Here is a 12,532-nt window from a genome sequence, read left to right as displayed (position 1 = left end):
TTGAGGGATTCTGCTAGGAGTCCATGAAGAAAAAGAGAATATCAACTCCTGATGCCTGTATGTGGTAAACCCCAAACCATGGTGCATTTCATGAGATGTAGTTCAAATTCCTAGATGTGCTGAAGATAACCTGGCTAAACTGAGGGAATCCACCTGTGCCAACCACTGTAAAGACATGATGACCAAAGAGCTTTGGGAATTCAGTGTGGCCACACCAACCCTCTGGAACTCCCTCCCTCCCGATATCTGCAATGCCCCAACCCTTGACATTTTCAAAACATCTCTCAAGCTCCATCTTTTTTCCATGGCCTTTCCCCATCAGTCTTAGTTTGCCTTCCTCTTGTTCTACAATTCTACAATTTCATTTCGCAGACGCTTTTGTCCAAAGCAACGTACAGCACAAGCAAGAATTTAGACCTAATTAAGGAAAAGTCCATAGGAAGCGCAAAAGTGCTTCAGTTGTGATTTGGTCACAGGTACTGCCATCTAGTGGCAGAAGAAGTGGCGCCCCCCTCCCTTTTTTTATATATATATATAACGGACATACAACATCACACAACACAGTTAGTGCTACATAATCACGAAGTGCTGGGTCTTGGACCCTCTGACTTATTCTACCCTAAAGAGGAGAACAGTCAGGTTAAGTGCCTAGGTGCTCTCTGAACAATTGAGTCTTCAATTGTCTCTTAAAAGTAGAAAGGGACTCAGCAGAACGCACAGAGTTGGGTAGTTCGTTCCACCATTTGGGAACAACAGAAGTGAAGAGTCTGGCTAGGGATTTGGAGCAGCGCTGGGCTGGAAGCACCAGGCGTCTTTCGCATGCAGAGCGTAGTGGCCAAGAAGGAGAGTAGACCTGGATCAGGGATTCCAGGTAGGCTGGAGCCGTTCTTGTGATTGTTTTGTAAGCCAAGAGAAGTGCCTTGAATTTGATCCTGGCTGCCACTGGAAGCCAGTGAAGAGAAACCAGCAGCGGGTTGACATGTGCCCTTTTGGGCTGGTTGAAGACTAGACGTGCTGCTGCATTCTGGATCATCTGCAGAGGCTTGAATGAGCATGCAGGGAGGCCTGCCAGAAGAGAGTTGCAGTAGTCAATGCGTGAGATGACAAGAGCCTGAACCAGAATCTGTGTGGTCTGTTGGGTCAGGAAGGGTCTGATATTCCTGATGTTGTAAAGGGCATAACGGCAAGACCGAGAAACTGAGGCCACATGAACCTTAAAGGTCAGCTGGTCATCAATCATGACACCCAGGTTTCTGGGTCTGTTTGTCTTCACCCCTCCTTACCCCTACCTGTTTCCAATGCTTACGTAAAGCATCTTGGGTATTTTAAAAGGCGCTACATAAATATAAGTTATTATTATCATTATTTTGTATAAGATGAAATGGGGAGGAGGACAGTTATCCGTGGCTCAAAAGAATATGAATAATGTGGAGGAGGTTAGTCAAAGATGAGTAACAGGTACATGCATGGCTTCTTATGTGAGATTAGAAGCCAATCCAGAAGCGAAGCACAACAATATTTCACACCTTTTTAATGACAAATTTGAGGGAGAAGATGATACATCCACGCAAGATGAGAGAAAAATCTCCTGCACACTGTCTTGCACTTACAGAGAGGTAACTTTTGTTGAAATTCTAGACCAACAATTCAGCAAAATCTGATGACACATTGACTGTGGGAACAGATTTGCCAGTTCATCCTACCAAGCCTGGTTATTAAATACATTTTTTCACTGAAAACAACTCAGTTCTTTACCAGAACTGTTCATATAATCTGAAACACCCTCATGCCCTAGCCTCAATTATTCAGTCATTTCCAGATGGATTTCAAAGCCACAAATGGAAGATCCTTCAAAATGCCTCTCATTGGCTTCACAAAGCACATACAAGCATGCACCAATTGCAACCTAAATCAAAAGTAGAATCAGTACTCAGTACAAACCTAGTGGGAAGCCGGTATTCAGGGCCAGGCCAAGTGCAACTAACTTATTACATTACTTATTACACTTATTGTGTAACCAGATCAGGATCTGAAGAAGCAACCTGGTTCCACAGTCACTGGTCAATGGGTTATCTCTTGTCACGTTTGTATTGTTATGTTATTCAAGAAACATCTTATCATCCCTATTTGTACATGATGAAAGAACAGTTGATGAATATACATGCTGAATTGGATTGGAACGAATCAGCCAGAATCAGAATTTCACTTTCTAGATGAAACAGACCTGTTTTGTTTTTTTTAATTGAAATCCTTTGAACCCTCACCTTATCATGGTGGAGGAGTTTGAGTGCCCTAATGACCCTAGGAGCTATGCTGTCGGAGGATGTTGCCCCTGGTAGGGTCACCCAAGGCAGACTGGTCCTAGGCGAAGGGCCAGACAAAGAACAGTTCAAAAGACCCTTCATGGAAGAGACAGCAAGGACATGGAAATCCATGGATACATGGTTTCATCCTCCCATGGACCCACCACACGCAGGATGTATTGAAGGGTCCGGTGCTTTGTGGTTTGGGCTGAAGACCAAGGTGGGGGCCCTGGCTGTCTGATCCCTGGACACAGAAGCTGACTTTTGGGACATGGATTGTCACCTTTCTGGTGAGGAAGGAGCTGGAGCTGGTGGAAGAGGTTGAGCATTAACAGCTAAATAAAGTCAGCCTCACCTCGACACTTAGCTCCGGGTCCGGAACCCAAGTCCTTCAGAGAGTTTGGACTCTCTCCTTTGCTGGAGTTACTCCAGGTGTGAAATGTAGGGCTGGGGTGGGCTTTTTGATAGCCCCCAGACTTTCTGACTGTACGGTGGGGTTTACGCCATTGGACAAAATGGTTGCTTACCAGGGCCTTTGGGTCAGGGAATGGGTCCTGACTGGTGTTGGTGTTTATGTGCCAAACAGCAGTTCAGAATACCCACCCTTTTTGGAGTCCTTGGGAAGGGTGCTAGATGGCACCCCAATTGGGGACTCCATTTTCTTACTGGAGGACTTCAATGCTCATGTGGGCAATGACAGCATGACCTGAAGGGGCATGATTGGGAGGAACGGCAGGCCTGACCTGAACCCGAGTGGTGTGCACTTATTGGACTTATGTGCAAGTCGCAGTTTGTCCACAACTAACACCATGTTTGGACATAAGGATGTAAGCACAAATGAGTAGTGAGGGTTTGCTGGGAATGCCTGGTGAAAGAACCTGTCAGGGTGATCTTCAACTCCCACTTCCGGCAGGGCTTTGGCCGCATCCCAGGGGCAGTGGCGGGCATTAAGTTCAAAAGGACCATGTTCCGCTCTGCCATTGTCAAAGTGGCTGGGACACTGTTTAGTGTGTGTTTTTAGTGCTGCAAATGTGTTGCTCTGCCAAGCAAACATAATAGGGTCTTCGCCTGAAGTACCTTCAGGCTCAGGCCCTAATAGGCAAGGCAAGGCAAGGCAATTTTATTTGTATAGCCCGTTTTCACAAACAGTTTGTCTCAAAGGGCTTCACATGGCATCAGAACAACATCCTCTGCCCTTAGACCCTCACATCAACTGAGGAAAAACTCCATAGAAAACCCTTTTAACAGGGAAATATCTGAGAAACCTCAGGGTGAGCAACAGAGGAGGGATCCCTCACCCAGGACGGACAGACGTGCAGTAGATGTTGTTACAGACAAGAAAACAGTTTACAATACAAAATGTGGGAAACACGGAAATGTTAATAACAGCTGAAGAAGGAAGCTTCTGGAAGGGGAGGCAGGGAGAGCAAGCCAGCTTGATGGGGGACTGGATGGCAGACTGGTTCATGGAAGGGGAGCGCAGGCCGGTGTAACAGTAGGGAATAAGAGGGGGGGGGGCGATGCAGGCGGCGGTTGGGGCTCTGGTGGATCTGTGGAAACACAGAGAGACTGCGAGACACCAAGGCCAAACTACAAAGTGCAACAAGTAATGGTAATGACAGTTCCAAAAATGTGCAGGGAGGAGAGGAGGAGAGAGGGGGAGAGGAGAGGAGAGGAGGGAAGGGCTCCATGTAACCTGATGTGTCCCCCAGCAGTCTACGCCTGTAGCAGCATAGCTATCAATGGTTCAGAGCTACCTGAACCAGTCCTAACTGAAGGCTCTGTCATAGAGGAAGGTCTTAAGCCTGGACTTAAACGTAGTTAAAGTGTCTGCCTCTCTGACCCATGGAGAGAGCTGGTTCCACAGTGAAGGAGCCCGGTAACTAAAGGCTCTACCTCCCAGTCTGTTTTTATTGATACTGGGAATCACTAAAAGACCTGCATTCTGGGAGCGGAGTGCTCTGGTCGGACAGTAGGGACTAATGAGCTCTTTCAAATAGGATGGAGCTTTATCATTGAGAGCCTTATAAGTTAGCAGAAGGACTTTGAAGTCGATTCTAGATCCTACAGGAAGCCAGTGGAGAGAAGCTAAAGTGGGAGAGATGTGTTCTCTCTTCTTAACTCCCGTCAAAACCCTCGCTGCAGCGTTCTGGACCAGCTGGAGACTCTTTAGAGAGTATTTAGGACATCCTGACAGGAGAGAGTTGCAGTAGTCCAGCCGAGAAGTGATAAATGCATGCACCAGTTTTTCAGCATCACTCTGGGAAAGGATATTCCGAATCTTAGCGATACTTCGCAGATGGAAGAAGGTGGTCCTAGTCACATGCTTTATGTGGGAGCTGAAGGACAGGTCCTGGTCAAAAATGACCCCAAGGTTCCTTGCAGTTGTACTCGAAGTTAGGGTGATGCCATCTAGAGTAGAGATCCGATTCAGGAGTGTGTCCCTGTGGTGTTTAGGTCCAAAAATGATTACCTCAGTTTTATCTGAATTGAGCATTATGAAGTTAGAAGACATCCAGGATTTAATGTCTTTCAGGCAGTCTTGCAGATGAGTAAGCTGGCTTGTGTCGTCTGGCTCCATCGACAAGTAAAGTTGTGTGTCATCTGCATAACAGTGGAAGTTGATCGAGTGCTTCCGGATTATGTCACCTAATGGGAGCATGTAAAGAGTGAAGAGAATCGGTCCTAAAACTGAACCCTGTGGTACACCATATGTAACTCTGCTATACTCCGAATGGTCATTATTAACATTAACAAACTGAAACCTGTCAGATAAGTAGGACTTAAACCATTTTAGGGCAGTTCCTTTAATCCCAATGTCATGGTCTAGTCTCTGTAGCAGGATGCTGTGGTCGATGGTGTCAAATGCAGCACTGAGGTCCAAAAGGACAAGCACAGAGACAAGACCTCTGTCTGAAGCTATAAGAAGCTCATTAGAGACTCTGACCAGTGCTGTTTCAGTGCTATGGTGTTCCCTGAATCCAGACTGGAAGGCTTCAAAGAGCTCGTTGCTGTGCAAATGTTCATGTAGCTGCTCCAGGGCAACCTTCTCAAGGATCTTGGAGATGTAGGGGAGGTTGGATATTGGCCTATAGTTGGCTAACACATCTGGGTCAAGAGAAGGTTTTTTAAGTAAAGAGTTGATGACAGCCACCTTAAAGGCCTGTGGCACATAACCTGTGACTAAGGAAAGATTAATTTGATTTAATATAGAAGTGTTGACTAGAGGGAAGGCATCCTTAAGGAGGCTTGTTGGGATGGGATCCAGCAGACAAGTGGCTGACTTGGAGGAAGTGACTGCAGAAGTTAATTCTGACAGGTCGATGGGGGAGAAGCTGTCCAAGTATGCACCAAGTCTGGGAGGTGCTTCTATGGGGACTGTAGTCTGTCCTCCATTACTGGCAATCTTCGTTCTAATATTCACAATCTTTTCAGTAAAGAAAGAAAGGAAGTCATTACTGCTGAGAGTTGGGGGGATGCATGGCTCAACAGCACTATGGTTCTTGGTGAGCCTGCCCACGGTGCTGAAGAGGAACCTGGGGTTGTTCTTATTCTTTTCTATCAGGGACGAGTAGTAAGCGCTTCTGGCATTACGGAGTTCTTTTTTATATATTAATAAACTCTCCTTCCAGGCTTGGTGGACTTCCTCGTGCTGGCTGGAATGTGTCTTCCTTTCCAGTTGTCTGGTCTTCTGTTTTAAGGCACGCAGCTCTGGGCTGTACCAGGGAACTATTCTTTTCTGGTTGATAACCTTCTTCTTCAGGGGAGCTACGGCATCAAGTGTCCCAAGGAGTGCTGCTGCAGTGCTGTCCACAAGATAGTCTACCTGCAAGGGGGTGAAATCAGCATAACTGCCCAATATATTATTTCAAGATGTGGCAGCAAGCTCTGCTGGAATAACCTCCTTAAATCTAGAAACAGCAGTGTCAGATAGACATCTACTGAAGCGGGACTTTTTCCCAGGTAGAATATAATTTGTTAAAGTAAATTCAAATGTAATTAAGGAGTGATCAGACAAGACGGGGTTCTGAGGAAGAACTTTGATGCGGTCAGCTTCTATTCCATAAGTGAGTACTAAATCAAGGATGTGATTAAAAGTGTGAGTGGGTTTGTTTACCCTCTGACAGAAGCCAACAGAATCAAGAAGCGACTTAAACGCAGTGGCCAGAGAATCATCATTGACGTCCACATGGATGTTAAAGTCACCCACTATAATGACTTTGTCTGAGTTCAATGCCAAGTTAGACAGAAAGTCAGGGAATTCTTCTAAGAACTCAGAATAAGGTGCAGGAGGACGGTACACCACAGCAAGTAAGAGTGGTTTCTCTGCTTTCCAGTCTGGGTGGGAAAAGCTGACAATAAGGCTCTCAAATGAGTTAAATGAACTGTTAGGTCGAGGGTTAAGCACCAAATTTGACTGATAGATTGCAGCTACTCCTCCTCCTCTGCCAGTGGTGCGAGGTACATGGTAGTTAATGTAACCAGGAGGGGAAGATTCATTTAAACTAACATACTCATCTGGCTGCACCCAGGTTTCAGTGAGTGCTAATACACCAATCTGATAATTAGTAATTAAATCGTTCACTAGGAGAGACTTGGATGCAAGAGATCGAATATTAAGCAAACCACATTTAATAGTTTTACTGGGTTGGTTTGCTGGAGCAGTGGTTTTAATTTTAACTAAGTTGCTATAAGTTACTCCTCCAGAGTTGGGTGCAGGCTTATAAAGCCTCAGGGCAGACACAGTTTCTATAGGCTGGGTACAATATGGAAAATGGCACTAACAGGACCTCAAGGTGGAGGTCAAGCGGCGTACAACTGGTGCGGGCCAGACAGGTGGGGGTCAGGGAGAGGGGTACCTGACGGAATTTGAGCAGCGGGTGGCGGCAGTCATGGGCAGCACCTCTGTGGAGGGGAGGGATTGTTGCTGACGCCGAGAGTCTGGAGAGTAAGTGGCAACTCAGTTTCTTAGGGCAACATTTCCACATGCTTTGCCACAGATGTAAAAGCAACAAATACACAGAATCATTAATTGAAATAAACCAATATGTTTAATGTTTAACAGAAATTGATCCATCAGCCATGCCACTGACGAGCAGCAAACCTGCCGGCTCCCGCACTAGCCCATCCGCCAGCTCAGAGTCATCCGCCAGGACCAGCAGCATTCGGGCCAGCCTGTCCCCCGGCCTCAGCACCAGGCCGACAAGTCGTGGACAGTCCTCCAGCCCACCCAGACCCAGTGGCGCAGGAGGACATAAGGGGAATAACGGGGATCAATGAGTGGCTCGACCGGGTGAAAAATGTTCTGGAACATTTAGTGGACAAAATAAATTAATCTGGCTTCATGAATCATGTAGTAGCTTCTTACCCATTCACATTGTGGAAATGAAAGTCTGGCATGCGAGGACGGCTGCCCAGCCAGGATCGGTGTCCATCCCTCCAGCCTCTGTGCATCACAGATGATCTGCACATTGATGGAGAGGGAACCCTCATGATGAACGTGAGCGTATTCCTCAAGGGGACGGCGCTTTTATGTCAACATGGGTGCAGTCAATGGCTCTGATGGCATTAGGGAATCCGGCTATTGCTGCAAATTTCACTTTAATATTGGCCTGTTCAACCGCACTGTAAGGGAATTTAATGTACCTGTGAGACAGGGGGATGATCAGGTCCACCACCAAGGGCATGGCCCGGCTGAGGGTTGACTGGTTCACCCCGGAACGGTCCGCCATCTCTCGCTGGAAGGAGCCAGTGGTGGTTCTGCACTGGAGCACCGGTCGCAGCTCCTCACAAATTTGGAGGATTGCCCATGGTAGCTGGAACCGGCTCATCAGCCACTTGTCAGAATTGTGCAGCAGATCCTCCCGCTCCCTGAAATGTCGCTCCCGTCTGGTTGCACCGTTTGCCACGTCTTCCAACAGCACAAGTGCTGCCATTGTTGAAAGTTGCACATTCAGCACAATCGTGAAGGCTCTTTTATAGCCACTTAAGTAATGCCATCAGGTGTTTGTATTTGTGTTGAAGGCTTTTTTGTGCCCGATGTATGTGCGGTTGTCAAATAATGTCAGTTACCAAACACCGCCACAGGGTGTCACCAACGGACAAAAGTGCAGTTAACACAAGAATCAGTTTTCTGTCAATTTCTACGGCCCCTCCGGAGTTGGCATGAAACAGTGCAAGAATCGACAAACTTTTCACGCTGATACATCTGAACGTGAGCGTCGATCCTGGCATACACAAGTTTTTCTTGCGTAAACCGCGTTAATACATGAGGCCCCAGATCACTGCCTCAGAGCCTGTGAGATCTGGTGCAAAAGGAGAACCCTCAGCCCTCCATACAGGTCTTGGCTGAGTGCTCCAGGGTCCACATGGTTCCCAGTCACATACCATCACATGCTACTACACCAATCTCAAGCCGACACAAGACGACATTTATCAGTATGTTGAATGCCTCTGGCTGCTTGATGTGCTTCCATTTTGCCGTGAGCGGTGGGCAGTGTGATCCACTTGAACCAGGAGGCAGTGAACATCCTAAAAGCACAGACTAAGAGAGTGAAGGTTGGTGACATCTCTTCTACTGGTGTAGGGTGCGGCATTACTGAGAGCACATGTTGATGCCCCCTTGCCAAAGCTATGCAGCACAGAGAGAAGGCTACTAAAAGCCCCTGCCAAAGCTAAAGTGTATGAAGCTGGGATCCAGTAGCTTATAGATGGTGGATGTGTAACAAAGTTACAGATGGAACAGGTGAACAGTTCAAGTAAGTCATGGTTTATACCTCATCATCTTGTCCACCACAACGGCAAACATCCCCTAGTGTTTTGACTGTACCTTCAATCACGACGGTCTCTCTTTCAATGATCAGCTGCTCCCAGGTCCAACCCTCAAACCATCTCTCATAGGTGTCCTCCTGCTCTCCATCAGATTTGGCTCTTACCTGAGGACCAGCCATTGCTGGGGTTTGTTTTGAGAAACCTGCAAGGAGAGGAACAGCCTGATGCATACCAGTGGCAGGTCCTGCCATTTGGTACTGCAGGCAGCCCATGTTGTGCAACATTTGCTCTGCAAACCCATGTTAAGGAGAATGTTGTAGGAAATTAAGATGTCCTGGGGTCTATTGAGCTGTCCTTTTAATGTGGACAATTGTCTTCAGAGCTTGTCAACAGTGGAGGTGCTCAGCTTCTAGTGGACAAGATGAGACAGTGTCTGGCCTCAGGAGGCTTTGAGATCAAACAGAGGGCAAATAACTTTTCATCTGTGGTTTCTAGACCTACTGTCTAGTGCCAGATCGGAAAGCACAGAGCTGTGGCTTGCTGAGTAGAGCAATGATCCACAGGAGCCTGCTCTCGGTCTGTATTGGCTTTGTCCTACTGATTGGCTCAGTTACAAACCCAGGCCTCCAGGGAGTGTGACCCCCCTACTATGTGCTACATAGATAAGGCGCTCGCCGGACAGTATGATCCGCTGGAGATCATCATCCTATTCAGAGTCTGAGGCAAAGAAGAGAAGCTGGGATGACCCAAACTTCCTGCCTGACATCCTGTGGGCTAGGTCCAGCTGGGAGAGAGAACTCCTCAAGCTGGCTAACATCTCCATCCCTTGAACCTATGCACCATCTAAGCTCACTACTGACACCACAGAGTACACTCTCCATGTGCTCTGTGACTCATCTGAGCAAGCATATAGTTCAGTGACGTACCTCACCGCAATGAGCGATGACACTGTCCATGACTCATTCGTCATAGCAAGGTCCAGGGTGGCCCCAAAACACCAGCAGACAATGCCATAGCTTGAGCTCTGTGCAACACTGACAGGAGCCCAGTGTCCTCTCATCCATAAAGAGCTCACCTTACATATTGCTCAGGCTTTTTATGGACTGACTCCATGACAGGTCTTACCTGGCTGACATCTCAATCCTGTAGGTTTCAAGGTCTTTGTGGGGACTCGGGTTTCTGAGATCCAGGAATTGACTGCCCTACACACCTGGCGGTATGTGGATACAGCTAACATTCCAGCCAATGTTCTCACATGTGGAAGATCTTTAGCAGTGCTGGCAGCACCAAATCAGTGGACCCAGGGACCAGGGGCCTCATGTATCAATACTTGCATGGATCTCATACTAAAAAACTGCGGTCGCAAGAATCACGAAAGTTGCGTACGCACAAAAAAATCCTGATGTATCAATATGTGCGATCCCAATCAGCGTTAAATTGAGCGCAGATGTTGGAGGACCGGGCCCGCCCATGTTACGCCCACCTATAAATCCACAAATTAATTTAAATGGGTCTCTGCTGCTCGCAAAATAATGTTGAAGAAAAGGTTTCCTATCTCTATTTCTAATGCATGTCAAACAATGCAAGCTATGACTAAATTCAACACTGCGCAATCACCAAATGCAATTATTACAATAATCAATTGGCTTAAATCTAAATTTAAATAACAATATGGAAAATGGCACTAACAGGACTTCAAGGTGGAGGTCAAGCGGCATACAGCTGCCCTCCGTAGGAGGAGTGCTGGCCAGACAGGTGGGGGTCAGGGAGTGGGGCGCCTAACGGAATTTGAGCAGCGGGTAATGGGCAGCACCTCTGTGTGGAAGATTGTCGCGACCACCCACGCTGACTCTGAGATCCTGGAGGGTAAGTGGCAACACCATTTCTTACACAACATTTCCACATGCTTTGCCACAGAGGTAAATGCAACAAATACACAGAAACAGCCATTTAAATAAACCAATATGTTTAATCGAAATTTAACCGTCAGCCATGCCGCCGAAGTGCAGCACCCCCGCCGACTTCCACGCCAGCCCGTCCGCTGGCTCAGAGTCATCTGCCAGGACCAGTGGCATTCGGGCCAGCCCGTCCTCACACAGGCGGTCCTGAGGTCACAGGAGGACATAATGGGGATCAATGAGCTTGAACCGCCTGGATGTTCTGGAACGTTTCGTAGACGAAATAAATTAATCTGGCTTCATGAATTGTGTTGTAGCTTCTTAGCTTCCATTCACATTGTGGAAGTGAAATTCTGGCGTGAGAGGACGGCTGCCCGGCTGGGATTGGCATCCATCCCCCCAGCCTCTGCGCATCGATGATCTGCACATTGATGGAGTGGGAACCCTTACGATGAACATAAGTGTGTTCCTCATGGGACGGCGCATCTATGGCAACATGAGTGCTGTCAGTGGCTCCGATTACATTAGAGAGTCTGGCTATTGCTGCAAATTAATATTGGCCTGTTCAATGACCAGGTCGATCCACCAAGGGCATGGCCCAGTTGAGGGTCAACTGACTCACCCCGGAACGGTCCGCCATCTCCCGCTGGAAGCCTTTTTTGTGCCCGATGTATGTGCGGTTATCAAATAATGTCAGTTACCAAACAGCGCCACAGGGTGTCGCCAACGGACCAAAGTGCAGTTAATGCAAGAATCGGCTTTCCGCCAACTTCTACGGGAACTCCGGAGTTGGCGTGAAACAGCGCAAGAATCGACAAACTTTTTGCGTTGATAAATCTGAACGTGGGGCTGCACAGTGGTGCAGTGGTTAGCACTGTCCCCTCACAGCACGAAGGTTCCTGGTTCGAGTCCCGGCTCGGGCACGCGATTTTTCTGTGTGGAGTTTGCATGTTCTCCCCGTGTCTGCGTGGGTTCTCTCCAGGTACTTCCTCCCACCATCCAAAGACATGCAATTGGGGACTAGGCTGATTGATACTCTAAATTGACCGTAGGTATGAATGTGAGTGTGAATGGTTGTTTGTCTTGGCCCTGCGATGGACTGGCGACCTGTCCAGGGTGTACTCTGCCTCTCGCCTGTTGATGGTGGGATAGGCTCCAGCCCGCCCGCAACCCTTAATATAGGAATAAGTGGAAGACAATGGATGGAATGGACATCTGAACGTGAGCGTCGATCCTGGCTTATGCAAGTTTTTCTTGTGTAAACCGCGTTGATACATGAGGCCCCAGCTTTCCTTCAATGTCCATCAGCTCTATGGCTAACACGCCCTAACAACACAGAGGCAGAGGAGCTTAAACAGAAATTTTTTGCCCTTACACAGACAAGCTCGCCACTCAAGATGTCAGATGTCACCCAGTTCAGCAGTTGGACAGAGCTGGTCAAAGCAACTTGGCAGTCTCTTCATGGGGCAGCAGCGTGCTCTACTTCACCTTTGTATAATCCTCGGGATGCAGAAAGCCATCTGCTGAAAGCCAGCCAAGCAGATTGCTTCTTGGAGGAAG

Source organism: Aulostomus chinensis, chromosome 4 (assembly GCF_037954235.1).
Source record: "Aulostomus chinensis isolate RoL2024-O1b breed Wild chromosome 4, RoL_Achi_v1.0, whole genome shotgun sequence".
NCBI lineage: Eukaryota > Metazoa > Chordata > Actinopteri > Syngnathiformes > Aulostomidae > Aulostomus > Aulostomus chinensis.
The sequence above is the reverse complement of the archived record's forward strand: the minus strand, read 5'-3'. Positions refer to the sequence as shown.